The following is a 20,914-nucleotide window of genomic DNA, read 5'->3' as shown; positions in this document are numbered from 1 at the left end:
GAAAAAGCCACAGAGGACCTGGCTGGCTTTTGAGAATCACAGATCTTATCTCAAAAATGCTTTGGGCCAGTAGGATCAAACTACAAGGTCCTCCAGCTGGCAGAATTTGGCATAGCTCCATCTAATTGCATGCTGGTAGAATAATTACTGCCAGCTGAAAAAATGGGATGGGCATGGCTTTTTTTTTTTTTTCCTTTTTCTTTTTTTCTTTTTTTTCTTCCCCTTCTCCTCCTCCTCCTCCTCCTCCTTTACCAGAGGAGATAAATACCCTCATGCTGTAGTTGGTGGGCTTTGCCCTTGGCTGTGTAGGTTGTGTGTTGTTGAGTGGAAATATGCGTTAGAGGGGAAGGTGAAAACAGTCAAAAATTCAGGCTATGTGAGTATTTTGGTTTTATGCACATGCCCAGAGTATCTTTATATTCAAGAGCTGGACTCGATGGTCCTTGTGGGTCGCTTCCAGCTTGGGATATTCTATGATTCTGTATTTAATATACTGGAGGTCATAGATTTAATATGTGTGACATCTTACAGGACCACAGCCCAACTGAGATATACTGACTGCAAATGATTTCAGGTAGAACAGCTTCTGTTGCAGAGCTTTTGACCCTTGGTCAATTGAAAACCAAAGGATGTAGCACAGAGCCTCTGAGCTGCCTTCATCGCCTACAGCTGGGCCAAGGTAAAACTGAGCTGCTTGGGAACTTTAGATAGAGTTTGGAAAACAGACCTTGAGTTCTTGATTCACCAGGACCAATGCCTCTGCTTCCTTTAACACGTTCAAGAATTCAGGTTTTTCTCATAAAGCAGGCCTAATGGTCTCCAGGTTGACCAGCCAGAAATGGCAATATTAGAACTTCCTGAGAATTTTGTCCTAGATCTTTTACTACCAGCATTTGCTTCCAGATTGCTCTGCTGATCTTAATCGGTTAATCAGTTCTATTAGACAATTGCAGAGTGCACTGTGGCTCTGCAATGTTTTTGTGTTTACTGCAGTGTCATTATGCTCAGTGCTTTATTTTCCTCTTGGTCTTTCTTTTTGTTTTCTGTTGTTTGTGAATTAGAAGGCGTAGGACTTGTTAGCCGTGCTCAGTTTGCCCTGCCCTGCCTTGGAAAACTAAAGTGGATGCTCAGGGAATTGAGGGGTGGTCATTTGCCTTAGCATAATTCTGCTGACTTCTGAAAGAAGTTTAACATTCCTCGCCTTTCACCTTCAATGCCACTAGCAGAGCTGACCTGAGATGCTGGCCCAGAGGAAGTTAATAAGATAGCTTGCACCACGAAGCTAGAGGAGTCGATAGTAATGAATATTTAAGTGGTGGAATTTTCCACTGCCATCACTGAACTTTTTTTCTACTAATTACTGCCATTAATAAAGTGCTGCCAACACCTGACTAATGAGGACTCAGCACCAACTTTACTTAATCTATGGCCTTTTGTCTTCTTGGTTGTGCAATGCACGTGACAATTGCCAGGTTGCTGAGACAGCTTAAGGAGAGTTTGGAGATGGAGGTTTTAGAGAGTTTAATAGAAAGTGGAAGCTGTCTTGCAAGAAGTCTATGTTGATGAAAATTAAACTGAAATGAATGCTTTCTGGAGTTCAAGTAAATGCTAGCTCTTCTTGTCTCCTGTCAGATGTTCAGAGAGATGGCTGATGTTGTTTTCTGCTTTCTAGGATGACTCTTGATGTCTGAAAGAGGAAGAATTTCCTGAATTTGCTCACTGCTCCTGTCCTCTCCCTGCAGACACCTGTGAATATCTGCTCCAGGGAGAAAAGAGGTGAGGACACATGATGCTTTATGCATGCAAGGTTGGTGGCTCTCTACTGTATGGTAGCAAATGGTGAGGAGATGGAGCTCTGCTTTCTGCTGTCAGAAATCAGAATGAAGTCTTGAATTCTTTTGTTTCAGTCTGATTTACTGTATGTGCCAGTGAAAGAAACGAAGTGCTCCCAGGAAGAAACAATTCTTCATTTGCTTAATTCAGAGCTCTAGGTTGAAGCTCTTATTTCATTTCCAACCTGACTTTTTTTTTTTTTTTTTTTTTTTTTTTTTTAGAGTGTTTAGGCAAACATGGAGTTCCTGTAGTGCATGCAAAATCTTCCACTGCCCCAAAAGGTACCTTACCACAAAAGTTGGTTCGTTGTATAAAATCAGCATAGCTGCAGTTTATTGGTGAATCTTTTCAAAGAGGCCATTTGGAGCTGTAGGACCATGATTTTTCTCATGCTGTTAGCTGGTACATAACACACTAGGTGCAGTCAAATGCCGGGTATGTGATCCCCACAGGGAGGATGCTCTGTTTTGAGAGATGTGGCAGTGACCTGGTGGGAGTGCCTTCCATCTGAATTTTGGGTGGCTTTAGGGGAGGCTGTGAAGAGCAAGTTAAGAGATGGAAGTCAAATCCCTCACTTGGGAGCAGGTCTGAATCCTCTGAGAGTGTGGAATCACTGCCACCCTTGAGAAAAGGTGGGGGTGTAATTGCAGAACTGAAAAGCCAGCCTGACTTCCAGAGATGGGGTTTGGGACTGTGAATTTCAGTCGACACCAAGCTCTGACTCCTATCATTTTAGAGTTGTTTCATGTTTAAACACTGCAATTGCTGTTAAATGTGAGTTCTCTGAGCTTTAATAAAAATAGCATCACATTAACCTAACGAGTTTTTACAGACGAGATTGATAACATTTATTAAAGGGCTTATATAATGCATTTGTCTGCAATAAAGGGTGATAGGACTCGATGACCTGAGAGGTCTTTCTGCTCCCAGTGCTCCTCTTGCAGGTGGACCAGCCACGAGAGGGCAACAAAGGCTTGTGGGCCGTAAACAGGCTGTAATTAAAAATAAATTAACATATAACAAATCTGTCAGCTCAGGAAAGAAATATTGCTGCTGCTCACTGGAAGCTGGCGTGACAGCCTCCTTTAGCAGCACCTCTTCGCAGGGGTGGTGCACGTGGAGAACGAGGCTGGGTGCTGTCTGGAAATAAAAAGGAATGGGTCGTCAGTCATCCTTTTTGTTGCAATAGTTACCACTGGGAGCTTTGGAGAAATGTGGTCCCTGAAGTTGTCTTCTCCTCTTCAGGGGATGACCAGAGTAGTGTATCCCAGTTTGTGAGTCATTGCCCTTAGAAAGCAGGAGGATTGGAGAGTGGAGAGCCATGAAGTGTTTGTGATGATTTCCAGCCTTGTTTTCTCTTTAATAATACTAAGCAAAAGTCAAAAGACCTGGTGTTGATGGGTGCTTTCCCTGGACGCAGTGGAGCACAGTTCAGTGGTAGCAGTGTGGTTGTGGCTGGACCCTGTAGTGTTGCCTCTACAGCAATCTGGTAATGTCTCCCTTCACAAATGCATTGGATGTTTTTTCATCTCTGGAGTCCTTGGAGGTGGCAGTTAAAACAGCTTTCTGCAAGTGTTGGTACTACAATGTAAGATTTCTTTAGTCTCTGGATTTGTCTCTCCAGGTTAACTTCCATGTAAATTTTGGGTTTTCTTCCCTGGATCCAGGAGCCCCATTTAATTTCAGGAATTCCCTCCTATACTTGCCAGCGATTTGTGTGGGCTGCTGTGATATTGCAGTTGTCCCCATACGGGCTGCAGTTGCCAAAGATGTTACCCTGAGGTGCTGGAGGATTTTATGGGGTTTAATCCTATGCATCGTGTTCCCTAGCCTAAGCACTGGAGACGTGGTCAAAACTTGCCTCTGCTGTGCTAAAATACTCATTGCTAAGGCATGCGCTGCTGCTGAGTGTTTGTGGCTTGCATCTTGCATTTTTCTCTGGTGTGTTTTGTTGCTGTTTGCTTGGGACCCCCCTCCCCACACACACACTTTTTTTTTTTCATTTCTCATGGAGCTCAATGATTATCTCTCTTTGAATTTAATTAGCAGTTAATGTACAAGGATTGCCCCACACTCTAACCACCTAATAGCTCCTTGCTCGTTGGTAGCTAGAGCAGTGGCATGAGGCAGGTCAGAGGGTTCCTTAAAGGACTTAAAATCCTTTTTTGACAGAACTGAATAAAATGTCCGTTAACATAAAATCACTGCCTCATAAGGGCTGTGGTAGAATCCCCATCACTGAAAGCTTTCAAGATGCAATGGACAGAGCTGTGGAGAATCTTGTCTAGGGTCCCTTTTCCCACAAAAATTGGATTTGATGGTCTCTTGAGGTCCTTCCAACCTGGGCTGCGCTGTGTTTCTGGGAGAAAGGGGGAAGGCTGTAGGAAACTTGGGGAAAGGGAGGACAAAGAAAGGGTGCAGAGGGGGAAAGGTGGGGACTGTTGCTCGAGAAAACGGGGAAAGCAGCTGGAAAAGAGGTGGTGGAAAGTTTATGGATCGTGTGGTGGACGCTTTTCTGTTCTTGGTGGTCCAATGATGAGCAAGAATATCTAAATATTTAATATGGAGGGTCTGGAGGGGAAATTTTCTGCAGCCTGTTTGTCTGGGGCAGTATTTGACCCTCTCCTTACGCGGTATGAATGCAGACAGCGTACTGTCAGTCAGCTACCCACGGCCAGCAGGGAGAGGACGTGACGAGGATTGTAACTGCAAAAGCTAAAGATGAAAAACTACTACTTCCACAGACTTGGAAATAAAAGCTTCATGTGGCGTTTTTTATTTCCTTGTGCTGTGTCTTTGTTTTTAGAGGGGGAGAGAAGAACAAGGTTATTTGTGGAGGTGTTAAGTTAAGCAACTGAAAAATCTCTGACTTGGAGTTGCTGCTAGTTTCTTCTCATTTTGTTTTTTTGACCCTGACACATTCCTCTTCAGCATCTTCATAGGCTAAGGAATAAAACATGACATAACTAAGATGTACAGTGTGCTTTTTGGCTAAACCGCGGGGCTGGCAAAACATTACCATCATTTTTCTGGCTTTTATTTGAAATCATAAAGAGTTAAGCGCATCAGTTTGCTGTGGTTATTTTTTTCTTCCTTTCCCTGAATAAAAAATGAAGGAAGAGCTTGGCAGTTAATTTAATAGTTTGTTGGGAAAATATACTGATCTATGACATCATTAATTGAAATGAAGGGCAGAGAACATTCAGAGCTGCAGGAAAAAAAGTATAAAGGAATGTTTGGCAAATGACATAAAATAAAAAATGAGATCTTGGGGCTCAAAGTTACCACTAAGATAGTTTCCCAAGACTGTTCAGTGCTGAATGTGAAAGGGCAGGAAGCAGAACAACAGGAAGGGCTTTGGTAGAGGTTCTGATTTTGAGTTTTTTTTTTTTTTTTTTTTTTTTTTCTCACAGAATATCACAGATTAATAGATATGTCAGTTAATAGCCACAGAACCTTTTCAAAGTAGCAGCCTTTCCCTGTTTTAAGGATTGTGCAGTAGTTGCTGAGCCAGTTCCAAATGCAAGCATTTATTAAGGTAGACACTAAATCCATGTGTAGATACTCAATATCTATTTTCAGTATTTTACCTTCGAAGAATGACTGCAAATAAATGATAAAAGGTGTCTGCAGGTGGCTGAGATGGTTCTTTGAGCATAGTTTTAGACATGTCTGAGGACCTCAGATGCAAGATAGACCATGATGGGCTCATTTATTATAAATCACATCTGACTAATAGTGCTGTAAATCTAAAGTGCTGCTGTTAAAGCTGGCTTATTCATCTTCACTTGACTTCTTTTGGTTATTCTTAATGGTGCTATAGGATTAAATAGAGAGTTCTGTGGTTTCACAGTACCTGCAGCCATGTAACAGCTCTTGTTTTTCCATTAAACATCGTGGAAGAAGGTAGCATCTACCATTAAGACTTGATGTCATTTTTGTGAGTGATATGTGGGTTCAGGGAGAGAGGGAGAAATATTCTTGTGGTGTGAAGGTGAAACACGTCCCCGTGGGCCAGCAGCCTGGAGCATTTGTTGAAGGTTTAACATCGCTGCCTGCGAGCTGAGTGCTGAGACCAGAGGGGCTGCCTGGGGGAACCATGTTCTGCCATCGTGTTCCCAACTCTTCTGACTCTGAGGGCTTTATTGTCCCACTTCAGCGATTACTGATGATGCTAGATGGCTCAATTTGTTTTGATAAGTATTGTGCCTCCTACTTCAGTGGCACCTCTTGTCTAAAGGCACCTGTACCTGGGCAGTGGCACACGAATGGCTCTCGTGTGCTGCCTGCGCTCTGCAGATAGGGTTAATGCCTACCAAGAGTAGATGGAGACAGATGTCTAGGAAACATAATTGTACACCTGTGTATCTTTTTCAGAAGATACTCTCCTTTGAAATTTAAAACTTTAAGGGGTAGGATGTTAGCACAGAAATTAATTTTTAGACATCAGTGCTATCTGGTTAGAGTAATTGCTTATTATCTACTTCCCTGGGGTTTTAAGCTCTTGGAAATGACTATTTGCATCTCGGTGCGTGCTTAAAAGAAGGAGAAAATTGCACTCTATCATTTCAAGGCTCTATTCTGGCTCTCTGATATGCTAGGAGGAAAAGAGAATGTAGAAAAATCTTTCTCCTGACCCATCTGTTCCGAGGAGTAGCAGAGTCTAACACATTTCTTTGACTGGTGGGGATGGTAGCTAGCAGACTATGAGATTTGCCATTATACCTGGCCTATCATGGCTAAGCCCTGCTGGCAGCCCAAAATGATCCCCATGAGCCCTACTAATATGTTAAAAGTTTATTATTATTGTTTTATTAAAAAAAAAAAAAAAAAAAAGGCAGATCAAATCATCATGTAGGTACTGTGGAAACTTGTCTCATCAGAAACCCGATACAGGCAGAGAAATCTAAATTAGGAGCAAGTATTAGGCCTCTGGATAGGAAGGTGATGGTTTTCCTTGTGTCATCAGCAGCTCAAATTTGCAGTGAGTTGTTGGGGGAGAATATCAGATCCTTGTTTGTGTATATCCCAGCCCTGGTGCCAGCGGGGCTCTCAGACGTTATGCCCAACAGGTAGGTGGCTTCTGGCGGCTGTGTAGGAGCTGGGTTACAAACAGAAGATAGCTCAAACACGATAAGGGTTAGTCTCAAGAATTGTTTGCTGGGTGTGTGTTATAAAAGCTGATAGAGACCAGAAGCAGGGTCAGGACCTGAGGTGCCCTCTAAATGGACAAGTCAGAGAGAGGAAAGTGTCATCTGGGGAACCTGGGCACAGAGAGGGAGAAACTGCCTTTGGATCACACGTGGAGTCTGATTTTTAATGTTTAAGCAATGATTAAGCACAGTGCAGGTTTGTGGGCTGGAGCCCCACTGGAGTGTGGGTAATAGAGAAGTTTTTGTCTTTCTTTTTGTCTATTTATTTGTTTCTCAGTCTAGAGTAAACACTGCTATAAAATATGCTGATGTAAAACAACTGCAAATTGAGGCATTATTTCATGGTATTTGTACCACAATTTTATTGCATTCATAGTTATTTACAGTATGTAAATAAGCTTCGCAGTGTAGAAAAATGTTCTGCTATAACTCAGTTGGTTGAACATTTTTTTAATAAAAGGGGGGAGAAAATCAACCCAAACCCTTAGATGCGAGTAGCAAAACAAGATTATGGACAATATTATGGATGTCTTTTTTGTTATGGGATTAGGTCTGTTTGAAAATAGTACCCATTTCCTGAAACGCTGAAATTTGTGTACTTCAACTACCTGCATTGTGTTATAAATCCATAATGACTATTTTCCATCAAATATTGTGTTACAATTTGAATTATTAAATGCTAAATGGCTGCGTATAGATTGCAAAGCAATGAGAATTTCCTTCCAGTTGAAAGAGAGACCTAGCGTGGGTAAGAATATAGCTTTTGATGAGCATTGCAGCATCTGTAGACTCAAGCAATTATATGCAGATGGTGCACAGGCAGTACAAAGATAAATGCAAGGTCCTTTTAAATCCTGCTTGCAGTATTCCCTACATGAATATGGACTGCGGTGTGATTGTCTGGCTTTCTTAAGGCTTAATTTTCATCCCACTGAATGCAATGGCAAAACATCTATTAATTTCAGTGGCAGCAGGGCAGGGTACTTTGGCTCTAGCAGTCTAAAAAAATTGTGGAGAGAGAGGTAGCGCACTACTTTGGCAGAAAAATATTGCTTGGGTGGCTGTAGTTTGAAGAGACTGTTCAAACAGGGAAGAGGCTTCTGTGTTAGCCCTTGTGCTTTGTATTAGCAAGTTGGGCGTATTTCCAGGGCCATGATCTAGGCTACTGTTAAGCTTTTCTTTTTCTCTGCAGAAATCATGATGTTTCACAAATATAGCATGAAAAGAAGCCATTATAATGCAGCAGAAATGAGAGATCCATTCGGCTGTCTTGACTAAGGGAGAGTTTTGAAAACTAGGTGAAGTTTGTCTGATGGATCCAGTGCATCTACTGCTAATAATGGAGCAGGGACCTCCAGGAGGTCTGCCTGCACAGCCATACATGTTTGGGGGAGCAAGTGGCCAACCTGGAAAGGGATGGATGGTGTGTCCTGTAGCTCCACGTGTGTTCTGAGGTTGCAGGAGGGTGAAACAGCTGCTGTAGAGGATTTGTGGGCAGTCATAAGAGCGTGTTTAAGGAAAGCAAAGCAGCATGCCAGGCTGTCGTGGGAGGTGCTAGATATCCTTCTGGGGTATCCTCCAGCCACTGCGTGTCTCATGTGCTCTGCAGAGGAAGAGGCAGGACGTGGTTGCTGTTAAACATGAGCACAACACTCTTCGTCCTACATGTAATTGATTTCCTCTTTCACACCAATTAACTGTCAGCTTCCCTGCAAAATATTTAGAAAACCAAACAGATCCCTTCTGTCAAATTTAATAAGTAGCCACAGTCTGGAGATGGCTCTTTTTGCCACCTCTACTTTCCATTTCTCTCTGCCTTGCCTGCAGAGCTGACCCAGCCTGCCAGGATCATGCTGGAAGCTGTGCTGTCTTGGAAGGACTTTGAGCCGATAAATCTCCTTTTTGACCAGCAGCTTTCCCACTGCTCTGCCCACCGGCTGGATGAGCGCACCTGAGCGCAGTGTGCTGTCCTGCTGGTGGTTCTGGCTGGGAGTTTGGCACCTGAAGGTCATTCCCTTGGAAACGGAAGACCTTGAGAGCCTGAAAGGTAGCAAGAGCAAATGTGCTTAAAATTCAGCAGGGAGAGCAGGTGGAGATGGGTCTAGGGTCCCTAAGGGCTGGGAGGGTCTGCCCTGTTGTGCTTGGTTTAGTCCTTGCTATCCTTCTCCACTAGCTTCTGCTTTAAAGCCATTTGCAAAGTGCACAAGATGCTCCAAGATGTATATATATATATATTTTAATGAAATCCTTCTGGATAAAAAATATGGAAACTAAAGAGCCTAGCCCTGAAACAAGCTTTCTAGCCCCTCATTAGACTTGTGTCACCGCAGCAGTGCAGAGAAGAGTTTGAAGTGGTTTGGAGGCAGCCTTTGAAGTGCAGAAGGAAGCAAAGCCATTCCTTTGTTATTATTTTTTCATGTGGCACCTAAATGGCCAGGTGCAGGGCTATGTTTCCTTTCACCCTCAACTGTTTTCTTCAGACATTTTATTTTCTTCCTTTCTCTGGTTCCCAAGAGTCAGAGAAAGCATCCCCATTCCAAACCCAGTGTGCTGGGCTCTTAATTGGTGCCAGAAAATAAAACAGCAGAGTAAGACAAGCTCTATCCAGGGCGTTTCTCTTTGTGTTTTCAGTGGTTGTCATGATCAGACCCCCAGTAATGTTCAGTAATGAATCAGAACCTTGCAGACGTGAAATAAATTAGACTTGTGAAAAGAACTTTGCCATAGAAGCAACATAAACTTTGCTATATTACCCTGAGGTGCCCGGTAATTGCTGTTGATTGTGGGGGGAAAGTCATCCAGAGGAGAAATGCAATTTGTTGCTGTGGCTACTAGCTCCCAGATTTATTATCTCTCCTCTTTCTCCCTGAGTGTTGTAAAATACACCACAAATTCAGCAGCTTCAATGGATTCTTTTTCTTTAGTGGCTGCTTTTTTGTGTGTGTATTTTAGAGTAAACTCTGTCTGCAGATCCACGGCACTGGTGGGCACAGTATCACTGTGGGCTTGTGCTGTGATTGCTCAGTGCTTGGTGCTGGCATCTGTCAAATGCAAAGGAACTTTGGTCCTTGTCTCAGTGTTGGTGCCAGTGCTGGTGTAGCCAGGGGCTGGCAAAGCAAGTGTCCCTGGAATCCAGCCCTGTGCCGACCTCTTCCCTCCTGGGAGAAAAGCACTGATGCCACCTCATGTCCCCTTCCCAGTGCTGAGGCTGCCAGGGGTGGGTGGGTGCTGAGGAGCAGACTGGGTGTCCTGGCTGGGTTTGGTCCATCTCTGCTGTGCCTCCTGCACCTCTCAGTTTCCTTCCCAAAAGGCTTCTGGATGCTCTCCTTGACCTGCTTTCTGGCTGGCTGGGGAACACCTCCTGTGACTCTTCATCGCCAGGGAGACAAAGGGATAGGAGCAGATGTCGGAGTCATTTCCAGCAGTCTCCTGCAGGCAGAAGGGGAGCATCCCTGGTTGGTGGGACTGAAGCAGCCATTCCTCTCTTCCTACCAACGGCTCTTCTCATCTTCCTAATGTCATGTTACATTTTCTGGAGTGAGAACCACTGTACGCAGTGGCATCCCACGCCGGTGGAAGGGACCCACTGCAACCCAGGCTTTGCCACTCAAACACTAAGTTTGGTTATAGCAAGAGAGAATTTTCAGATTATCAGAAAAAGGTGATTATTTCATTTACGCATACTTTTTATACTTTGTGTGTATATATGAATATATTTCAAAAATAAATTACACGTGCGCTATATTCTAGGCATATAAAACTGGGAAGGCAGCATGAGGCAGGGAATGTTCTTCCAGTGTGGGACAGCAACACATGGCACCAAGGAGACAAGGGGAGCCATTCTTTGCAGGATTTCTGTGCCAGGGAAGTCCCAGGGCTGCTTCTCTTGTTCCTCCCTGGAATTTCTGGGTGCTCCTTGGTGAGCCCTTTGAGCCCCAGTGACAGCACTGTTCCTCCGCATGCCACGAGGTGGCCAGGTGTTACTGTGATGGAGTTAAAGGTGACAGATAGGCCATTAGGGATGGTATTGCTTTTCTTTAGTCTGATAAAATCATCTGTGGTGTCAGAAGATGACAGCAGTGTATTTGTCCTTTGCCTTCATCTGGATCTGCTTTCCACTGATGCGATTTTGCTTTTCCTGGGATGAATCTGAACATGTCCTAAAGATATGGCCCACAGGATGGAATCTTGTAGAAAACATGGCACAGAAGCGGTTGTACCAGGAATGAAAACTAATGCATCAAGAGAGCACACTGTTTTCTTCAGAGGCCGATTTGTAGCAGAGCAAACAGGGAGAAGATGCTGTAGGCTCTTGCATGGTCTGGGAGTTGGGAAATCTTAGAGATCTCCTTGCCAGGAGCCTGGGAAACTGGCTCTTGATGCAGGAGCCCCCTTGGGTTTGAGACTTAAGAGATTCTCATTGCTTTACTAGTTAAACTCCCAAGTATAACATCTTGACTAAACTTCCTGAATTATAGTTTTATTAAATGTAATTTCTTTATTTCCCACCCTTCATTATGGAAGAGGGTTTTTGGTTAGGTTGCCTTTGGAAGAGGAATCCAGTAGGCTGCAGGGAACAACAAAAATGCTGCTCATGGCAGCTGCATAACTTGGCTGGAGACGTGGGAAACAAATCTTTCCTGGATAATGCACCTAACTTTCCCTTTATTGCATGATGTGAGTACTGGGTTCTTGTCAAAACATCCTTCATCTTCATCTGTCAAATGCGGAGGCTAAAATCCCCCAGCTTGCCACTGTCTCATGCTGTTTGCCTGTCGTTTCTTTATGGTTTCTTACTGTTTCCTGCCTTGTGGATCCCAGCCTGAGTATACCTCTGTTTTCAGGCAAGTCACGTTTGTTGTATCGTATCAGCCACTCTGTGACCTCTGTCTCCCAGCCTAATGCTTTCATCCTCAGTCCTGTCGCTTTGTGCAGCTCCCGGTCAGGTCAAGATGTGCCATTTCCAGCACTGCAAACAATGAAGCTTTTGTCTTTTTGCAGCCCGCTCAGCACTGCGGCTGCGTGCTCCTCCTGGAGAGCCAGGCTTTTGTTATCTCACTAACCATGGGGCTGGGTTTTTCCAAATGATTCAGATTTTGAACCGGTCAGGCAGCAAGAGAAATGCCAGTTTGTTGAATTGCTTCACCTGTTAACTCCCTATGACAAACTTTATAGACAGGTTTCCAAAAACCGGGAACACAAGAGAAGTTTAAATATGTAGATTTTTTTATATACATAAAATATGAGCATGATTTTCTCTGGTATCTTCATGACAGCCTGAACTTTTCTGCAGATGCATTATAGCCACTGAGTGCTGTATACTTGCCGAAACACGAGTCTTGATGTGAGGCAGGGAAAGGCTCTGCTACCTGCAGCCAACATGGCATGTTGACTCATGCATGGGACGTTCACGTGAGCCAGAAAAATGGTCATCATCATGGTTCACTAATTATCCCAATTACTGTGAAGCTTCCTGATTCAGCGCCAGCTTTTCAGCTTGCTCCCTGATCCCTGTTTAATGATGGTGTGCTCCCGTAGTTAATTTTATATTTATGGCCCCTGCCATCATATTCCTTGGGTCTGTTAAATTTTATGCACTCTCAGACTGTTGGGTTCGTGGTGGCCTGCGTGTTACTCTCGTGGTTGTGTACAACTGTATAGTTGGGTACTGAAACTGGAACCATCCAAGGATGCTAGATGCTTACAGAAAAAGATCATGAAACATAAAACTCTCGGTATAAAAACTTGAAAGCTGGCAAACATGAGAGGTGTCTTAGGACTTCCCCCCCTCTCTAGAATTAGCATCTGGTTCTGGTTTAAGAAAATGCTCTTAAAGGTTACATAAAATTCTTTTTTCTCCACTTAAAGTAGGCATTATTTTTTGTAGGAACTCAGTGTAAAAATCTGTGCATTTTGTCAGCAACCTGGGAGCTTTTAGATTCTTGTTTGGCTCATAGTTTTTATCAGATTCTAAGTGTAGCTTTTTAAAATGGTGACGACATGCTATAATTTATGTACGGTCATGATCAAATACTATTTAAGCTGCAGTGGTAGTAAATTCTTATTTAATGTATATAAAAACAACGACTTTTGTCTCGGGTCTCAATAGGTTCATAGGAAGAATTGCTGTTATAATTAAAATGAAGGCAGTTTTTTTCTGTTCCAAGTGAAGTTATTAGTTCAGTAATAGGTTTTTAGGAGAAGCAGAGATTACTGTTATAAGCTGGACTAATATCTTGTATAACAGAAGTCATAAGATTTTGCTTGGTGTTATATCTATCCCAATAACTTCTGGTTGACCTGGAATGAAAATGTGTGTATGTCTATATAAAATTCAATCTTCTTTGAAAGATATGAAGTGATGGAAAACCTACCACATCCCTCAGCAATCTGTTCCAATTTGTTAAAATAAGTTCTCCTAACTCTTCTTCCAACCTCCATTCAGATAAGGTTGGAGCCATTTAAACTGCCTGACTCATCACTCCTTTGCCTGAAAGTGTTTTGTAGTTGCCAGCACTTCCAGCTGCTGTTCAGGTCGCTCTTATACTTAATTTCAAGTGTTCTTTGGAACGTCTCATTCTCTGTACAGCCTCTGGGGCTTTGTCGTATTTGAAAAAATCAAAGAGTATTCGATTGGATTCACTAACAAAGAAAACCTCATACAAGAAAACAGAGGACATCTCAGCAACTATCTGAAGGTAGAAAAACGCCAACTAACCCTAACCACTGCCGGGGAGATGAGTAGCAGAAGTGCTGCTCGTGACTGTGATTTTCCAGCTGTAAATAAGAGTTGCTTTTGGAGGCCATGCCTGATTAATCCCAGCATCTCAAGCTGTGCCTCGGTGCCTCCATCGGGGAGGCTGCCCTGGTTCCTGGCTGCCTGCAGGCTGCTCTCTGCACCGTGGTGTTCCCTGGAGTCAGGAGGGGAAATTGTTGGCATTGGTATTACTTACGTTGTACTGCACTGCGCTTCGCACAGCTCCTGAGGCTGACCCCACCAATATCAGCATCACGCCTTCAATCTGCCGCGGTGCCAGCATGCCTGCTCTCGGTTTGCCCTGCTACCCCTCGAAAGCAAAGCTAGGTCACTTCATTTTATTCCACTCAACATTTTGCTCTGCACTTTTCACTTCCTTCTGATTCTCTCCACTTTTCATCTTTGCTTTGCTTCCAGGCCCTCCCCCTCTAGCCCTACACTTCGACTTATCCCTTATCCTTGTGCTCATGCTAGCTGTCCTTTGCCTTATTTTTCTCATAGTTCAGTGTTTCCTTGTACATCTGTATCAGGTGATCTGTGCCTGCCTTATGCCTCCAGGCACTTCCATCAGCACAGTTTCTGAAAATTTTGTTGATGCTTCGATTGAGTTACCCAGCTGATGTGGGAGCTCGCTACATGAATTTCTTGTGTCTTTTCTTAGCTGGTCACATTTTTTTTGCTAAGCGTGCAGGGAAAGCAAAAAATTGTTATGTGGCACAGGTATCAGTCTGCTTAGTCCTCTTCTACCTGGCTTTGCCAGTCTCTGTGTTGGCCGATGACCATGATAACAACATCTGCCTGATTCTAAAGCTGAGCATGTTATGATCTGAAAATCTGGCTATATGGCTTAAGAAGAGTTTAAAATGATATTTTGTGTGTTTGAAGCAAAGTGTTTTGTTTTTTTTTTTTTTTTCCTTGAGCACTACAATTCTAGAACTAGAAAAACCCATCAATAAAATATTTAAACCCATAAATTATGTTGCTACCAAAATTGGTAGCCGCTGCTGCTGCTTCCACATGAATTGCAGAGCAGGGATGCTTGCATTAGTTGACGCAAGACCTGCCCAATACCACATCTGCCAAAATACAAACAACGCTCTTATTTAACAATTTAGAACTGTCAAGGGATGTGCTGATGGAGCGTGCAGGCTCTGCATAACGTGACCCTGGAGTCTGATGGGCTCCCAAAGAGCCAGACCTGCTGTAGAGGCTCGGTGGCTCTTTAGGGATGATCAGTGCGAGGAGCACTGCCTGCAGCCACAGAGTGGTGATGCCTGCAAGATCCCCATGGTTGCAAGGCTAAATGCAGTTCTGGAGAGGAGACGAGTACTGGTGTTCAGCTGTCACCACTGAAGCTGATGGCATCCCTTGAGCTTCAGTATTTAAATGGCTGCTGAAGTATTTTATTGTACTTCTCTGCATCTCTCAGTAAAATAGAGCTGAGACTCGGACTCCCTTGAAGATCCCAGCCTTTGGCTATGCAGTCCTGAAGCGCTCTCCTGTTGATGGAAGTCAACAACAATAATGTTAGAGAATTCAGCGGAGATGCAGCTGCTGAAAATAAGCAGGGGAAATCAGCATGGGATAAAGATTTAAGGAGAACATGCTCATTTCAAGTGATAGACTGCTGCATCTCTGGGATTGTGCCATCCCAAGGTACAGTAAAGACTGACTGTGCAGAAGCGCCCATGATGGATGATAATGGATGCTTCTTTGCATAAGGTTTTCATTTTCTAGAGAGAAACATTTATTATTGTGAGTGATAGTATGGCTTTTGATTTTTCACCTGTTATTTGCTAATCTGCTGACAGATCTTAACTCTTCAGTCCCTAGCTGTTCTTAATTATCTAAAAGTTCCTCTTCAGAGATGACTGGCATTTGGACAGGTTGGACATCCTGGCCCACCAGATGTGCTGGAAATCTGTTTCAAAGGGAAAAGCAGAAGAAAAGCAGGGAAGGCAGCTTTCAGGTGATGTGGAGTTGCTTCCTTTGGCACTTGATGCCAACGTCACCTTTGCCTTTGTTGTTGCAGTCCTCTGGGGTTTGCTGGTGCTGCTGAGATCAGCACAATCCCTGCAAGACCACAGGTAAGCCAGGGCAGGTTCTTGAGTGCTTGAGCAGAGGAACTTGGTCCTGGTCTTTGTCTAAAACCCATCTTTTGCAAAGAGGATTTGGTTGCTGCTCCAAAGCTATGGTGTTGCCGTCTCAGGAAATGGAAGGGGGAAATAACCCCCCACTAAATCATAATCTTTAAATCATGAGATTTGGAAAACAAACAAAATATGATGAATTTTTATTCTGTCTTTTGACTTTTAATCTTCTTACTCTTGTGTGAGATTATTCTTCCATCTGAAATTAACCTTAACTGCACGTTCCTCTGACGGAGATCAGGATAATCCTTTCTGAGGGGAGTTATCACACATTAATTGCCTGTCTTCGCTCTTTTCCTTCATTTTTTTTTTCCCCCATGTTCACCTATCTTTTTTTTGTGGTGCAGAAACCTGCAATGGAGCTACAAAATGTGTTTGCAGAAAATGACCAAAAATAAAAAAATAGTATAAATACTTCCCACATATTATGTTTTCTGATTATTTTTCAATAAAAAATTATCTCAGTGGCAAAGAACATATACAGAAGAGTGTAATTGTATCATTAACCACTTTCTAATTGCTAGGAAAAAAAAAAAACAAAAACATTAGCTGAAACAGAGCTTTCTGCAACTTAGTGCTATAATTAGGTTTAGAATCTTTCAATATATTTTATAAAATATTTCTCACATTCAAAGCACTTAAAATAATTTAAAATCATTTTCATTTCTCCATACGATTTCTATCAACTGCATGATGATATAAATTATTCAGTAATGAAAATAAATATAAGCTTAATGTGTGTGTGTGTGCATATATATATATATATCATTGTAATTAGCTGTCCATATAACTAGAAGTAACATATTTTTGCTTTATTTCTCTTTTGATTTCGTGGCTTAAAGAGTTGCTCTTTGCTTCAGACCCAACATCTGCCCCATAGCTCAGCCCCATTGGTAGGCAGTGACTGATTTTTGTGCTCTGAATTAATGCTGGGAAGACTTTATCCTGTGGCTGTGGAAGGAGTTGGGCTCTTTCACCTAAAATCATAGAACCACTAAGGTTGGAAAAGACCTTCGAGATCATCTGGTCCAACTGTACTAGAGAAAAAAAAAAAAAGAGGTAGTCACTTTGTTGATCTGTTAGACAGTCTTGTTTTTCATTTTGCAATTATGGAAGAAAATCACATCCATAATGTTTGGAATCTTTTATGTATTTTCCCTGCAGCGGGTATACACCTTCCTCCCCCTTCTAATATATTATGTTCCTCTTTAGGAACCAGGCTGCTGGTATGTTCTTTGGTTAGCCTGTAATCTTCCATTTTAATTGGGAGGAACAGTACTTGGACGGTGGCAAGGCTACCCAACCATGCTCTGTTCTTGCTGAAGGAAAATGTCAGCTGTCCTCTGCTTGAGCAAAATGCCCCAGGAGCTTTGTGGTGCTTTTGGAAAGCCTTAGCCCAAAGTCTTTGGTGGCGGTGGTATGGGGACAGCACAGGTCCAGGGAGCAAAGCGAAGGAATGGAGATGGATCAGAAAAACAACTGCAATGTTAAACCCATCTAAAGATGACAGATTTTTTTTTTTTTAATTTTTAATTATTTATTTTTGATTTCATGGGAAGGAGAAGGAGATGGGGCACCTGATACTTTTATTCAGCTCACTAAAGAGCTCATGTTAACATTCGCTTTTTAAAATACAGTGTTGGCCCGTGTGTAAAATGAGCTTTGAAGTGCAGAGCTGACAAACCCCAGGGGAAAGCATGTCTTTTATTAACAACTGCTGGTACACTTCAGGAGCCTTATTTTAATGTTTAGTGCAAGCATTTTCCATGAGAGCATAAAGAATTGCCGGGCTGAGAAATCCCCTGGATGTGGCAGGAGGCTCTGGTGCCCACTTGTCCTCCTGCTCCCATCTGTGTGATGGCTTGGAGACCCCGGAGGGGTGGGAGGAGTACCAGCCTGTGATGGCAATCGCTGCCGAGTTTCCCTGGATAAGTCATGGTGTGTTGTAGCTACTTGCATTGTAGGCTTACGATGTGGCAGAAATTCAGGGGAATTTTTCATTTTATTGAGTGCTGAGGTGACTTAGGGCCCAAGGCTGACCTTGGGTTCCAGTGACTTAATGGGTTTTGGTTCTTCAAAAGGTGCTTCTGGAAAATGTGTTAACAAAGCAACAATATTACCGTGTTGTCCATGTATACCTCTGCGGATTTATTTTAAATATACTTTTATAATGCAGCAAGTTCACCTACTCTTTCCTGTCTTCAATCTGCCTCGCACAAGTGTGAATACATCTGGGGGATGCAGGACTGTAGCCTTGTTTTATACCCCCCCAGCAGTGCTGTGTTTCCTCCTCAGTCCCACAGGCCTGCAGTGCAGCGGTGGTGCTGTGCTGGCAGTACATGGCAGGAGGAGTGTCCCCATCCCCTGCCGGTGGTCGTTACTGTGAGCAGGGCTGGAAGCTGGATTGGGAAATAAATTTTTAAAAATGGTTGCAGACCTTGATGTTTAGGTGATGCTGTGACAGGAGGTGCACATCACTGCCGGTCTCGGTATGAGGCCGCTGGTCTCTGGCAGGCCCTGTAGGTGTTGGTGTCCTGGCCCCACGTCCCCGCAGCTTCGCTCCTTGCTGCCTGTCTCACTCCCTTCTGCTATGGTGGGATCTGTCCATGGTTTCTGAAACTCAAATAATTTTCTGTAATCCTTCCCCATAACTGAACTTCTGAAACATGAGGAAGTTGCCTGTAAGCTGGAAGTGCTCCAGGATTACGATCGTGGGCTTGCTGGTGGGGTGGGGCCAAAGCATAGCCAGTCTGGTTCTGCCCGGTGTCTCTGTATTTAAAGTGTAAACAGTGCAAGGGACAAAACTGCTTGCAAATTGCCAGGGCAGGGTGAATGATGTGGATTTTCCATGCAAATTTTCATTTGTAAGTCTGTAGGTACCCCACAAAGCTGGCCAGAGCCACCAGGAGATGTGGACCTAAAGCGATCTCCTGAAAAAACAGGTGTAGTTTCAGGAGTTCTTGGACCAAACACTGAGGTTTCAGTCCAAAACTCCAGACCCACCGCTAGCTAAGTTATCTCCTTGCAAGTGTCTCAAATTCAAAAATTATGTATGACCTCACAGGGGTTTATTAGAGAGATTCTTGTCTTAAGGTTGTGGCAGACTAAATGACTTTTCTGAGGCTGGAGAAAGAGGTCAGTATGAATGCTGTGATTAGACATTTGCCATTCTTGGCTTTGAGATTTGGGGATCAGAGAGTGGCTGATACAGAATGAAATACGAGCATCCTGAATTTTTTATGTTGCAGTTCAAGTATATTTGGGCTAGATTCATCAAAGGAATAACTGGGAGAGATATTTTTCATTTGTAGAATCTTAATGAATACATGACATTGCTATTCATTATTTATCTACTTTCACATTTTAATTAATAGTTCTACTGGCCATTTATGATTTTTTTTTTCTATATTTATAGAAAGACATCATTTCAGGAGTATTGAATTGTGCTGCTGTTTGTTACCTTTTGTAAAACTTCATTAGTATTAGGGAGGACTAAATTTTGTTGTAACTTGTAAATGCATAAATGAAGGAGAAAAATGTCATATTTTTCTATTCCTTTGAGTCATAAATTTGTGGTTTTCCTTCCCTCAAATGCTTTTTACAGTGCAGCTGACATAAATTAGCCAAGGAATGTGGTGTTTTTTGTACGGATAGGAACCACTAGAGGACACCACCAGACGACTCATGAAGCAAATAAGCACAGCTATAAACAGAGAAACTGGGAAAAAAAAAAAAGGTAGGGATGGGGAAATGCTGTTTCCTATAATTCCCTGGGGATGGATGGAGCTAATCCAGAATTTCCTTATTGTCAGCCACCATGCAGAGGTTGGGAATGCACAGGTCCTTGCAACACCTCTTCATCCTTACATCTGATGATGCCAGAGCAGGTCTGCCTCAAGGAGCAATTCGTTGCCTGGGCATGGAGAAGGTCTCCGAGCCTTTTCTGGCCAGAGCTGTTTCAGTTAGCTCAGAGGCTGCAGTTGTTGGAGATTCACCTCATTTTGTTTTAATGTTTCCTGAAACATTAGGCTTAAATGATATAATTCAGAAGAGGGCTGGGGTAGTGACATCGGGCTTGGTCATAAGCTGAATCTGCTGCAGGCTGGGATGCTGCTGCAAGCATGTCTGAGAACCTGCTGTGATGCATGACTGGAGCAGAGCCTGGGGCAAATCCAGGGCAAATGCAAAAAATCTCTCCTGGAGTAATCCCTGGGGCTGTGGGACAGGCTTCCCGGGGAGGTGCAGAGTAGACCTGGGGAGGCTCTGAGACGTACACAGCAGACTTCCTTTCCAGGTTCTCCCTAAAAGCAGAAAATTCAAGAGCTATGCAAGGTTTATAAACTTTGAAATGACAAATTTAAAGGCAGGTAATGATGTCAACAAAGCTGTTAGGGCCAGGAGCTAACACCAATGTGAGCATTTACACACACACTCTCTCTCTCTCTTGTGTGTGTGGTAGCTATACAAACGTTTCTTCCACTTGTGGAAAAACATTCTCTGTGTGGTGCTGTGCATTTTAGAGGAGCAAGGAGTGCTGAGGTATTCTTAAAGGTCTTTTAATCCCACAAATATTATGTAAATTGGGTGAAAGCTTGGCTCTGCTGGAGATCAGGGCAAAAGCTCTACTGATTGCTTCAGTTGCAACAGGGTTTTGTGTTTGGTCTTTAACTTCCCCGCCTTATTCTCTGCACTGATACAGCTAAACCCCCAAATACCAGGGATTTCAGAGAATGGAAAAGCATCTAGGAAAATGTTCCACTTATCTCTAAAATGCATTTTTAAATGGCTTTGAGTTTGCTTCTGAAAACCAAATAGCATACGCATGGACGTACCTGCCCACCAAGAGCTGTTTTTAATGCAAGAAGCTTTGCCCATGAGTGGCAGGGCTGTGATGAGCCTGAGGGCATTTCTACAAATAATTTTAACGAAATCCACCAATACATTTCTCAGTATTTCCCCCAAGATGACAATAAATGAATAAATAAATAAATGTTGTGGTTATTGATTGCATCGTGTTGTTT

General features: G+C 43.1%; 1 long non-coding RNA gene across 1 annotated transcript in view; it reads left to right on the top strand.

Annotated features, from left to right (window-relative positions):
* Positions 1-252: 252 nt before the first annotated feature.
* LOC106014597 (uncharacterized) overlaps positions 253-20,914 on the top strand; it is a 46,965-nt gene continuing 26,303 nt past the window's right edge. Inside the window, exons 1-3 of the long non-coding RNA XR_011804471.1 lie at positions 253-376; positions 532-679; positions 1,673-1,776. This is a non-coding gene — a long non-coding RNA (uncharacterized lncRNA). The remainder of the gene's footprint in view (positions 377-531; positions 680-1,672; positions 1,777-20,914) is intronic.

This window comes from Anas platyrhynchos, chromosome 21 (assembly GCF_047663525.1).
Source record: "Anas platyrhynchos isolate ZD024472 breed Pekin duck chromosome 21, IASCAAS_PekinDuck_T2T, whole genome shotgun sequence".
In the NCBI taxonomy this organism is placed as follows: domain Eukaryota; kingdom Metazoa; phylum Chordata; class Aves; order Anseriformes; family Anatidae; genus Anas; species Anas platyrhynchos.
This window is presented reverse-complemented; position numbering and strand designations above follow the sequence as displayed.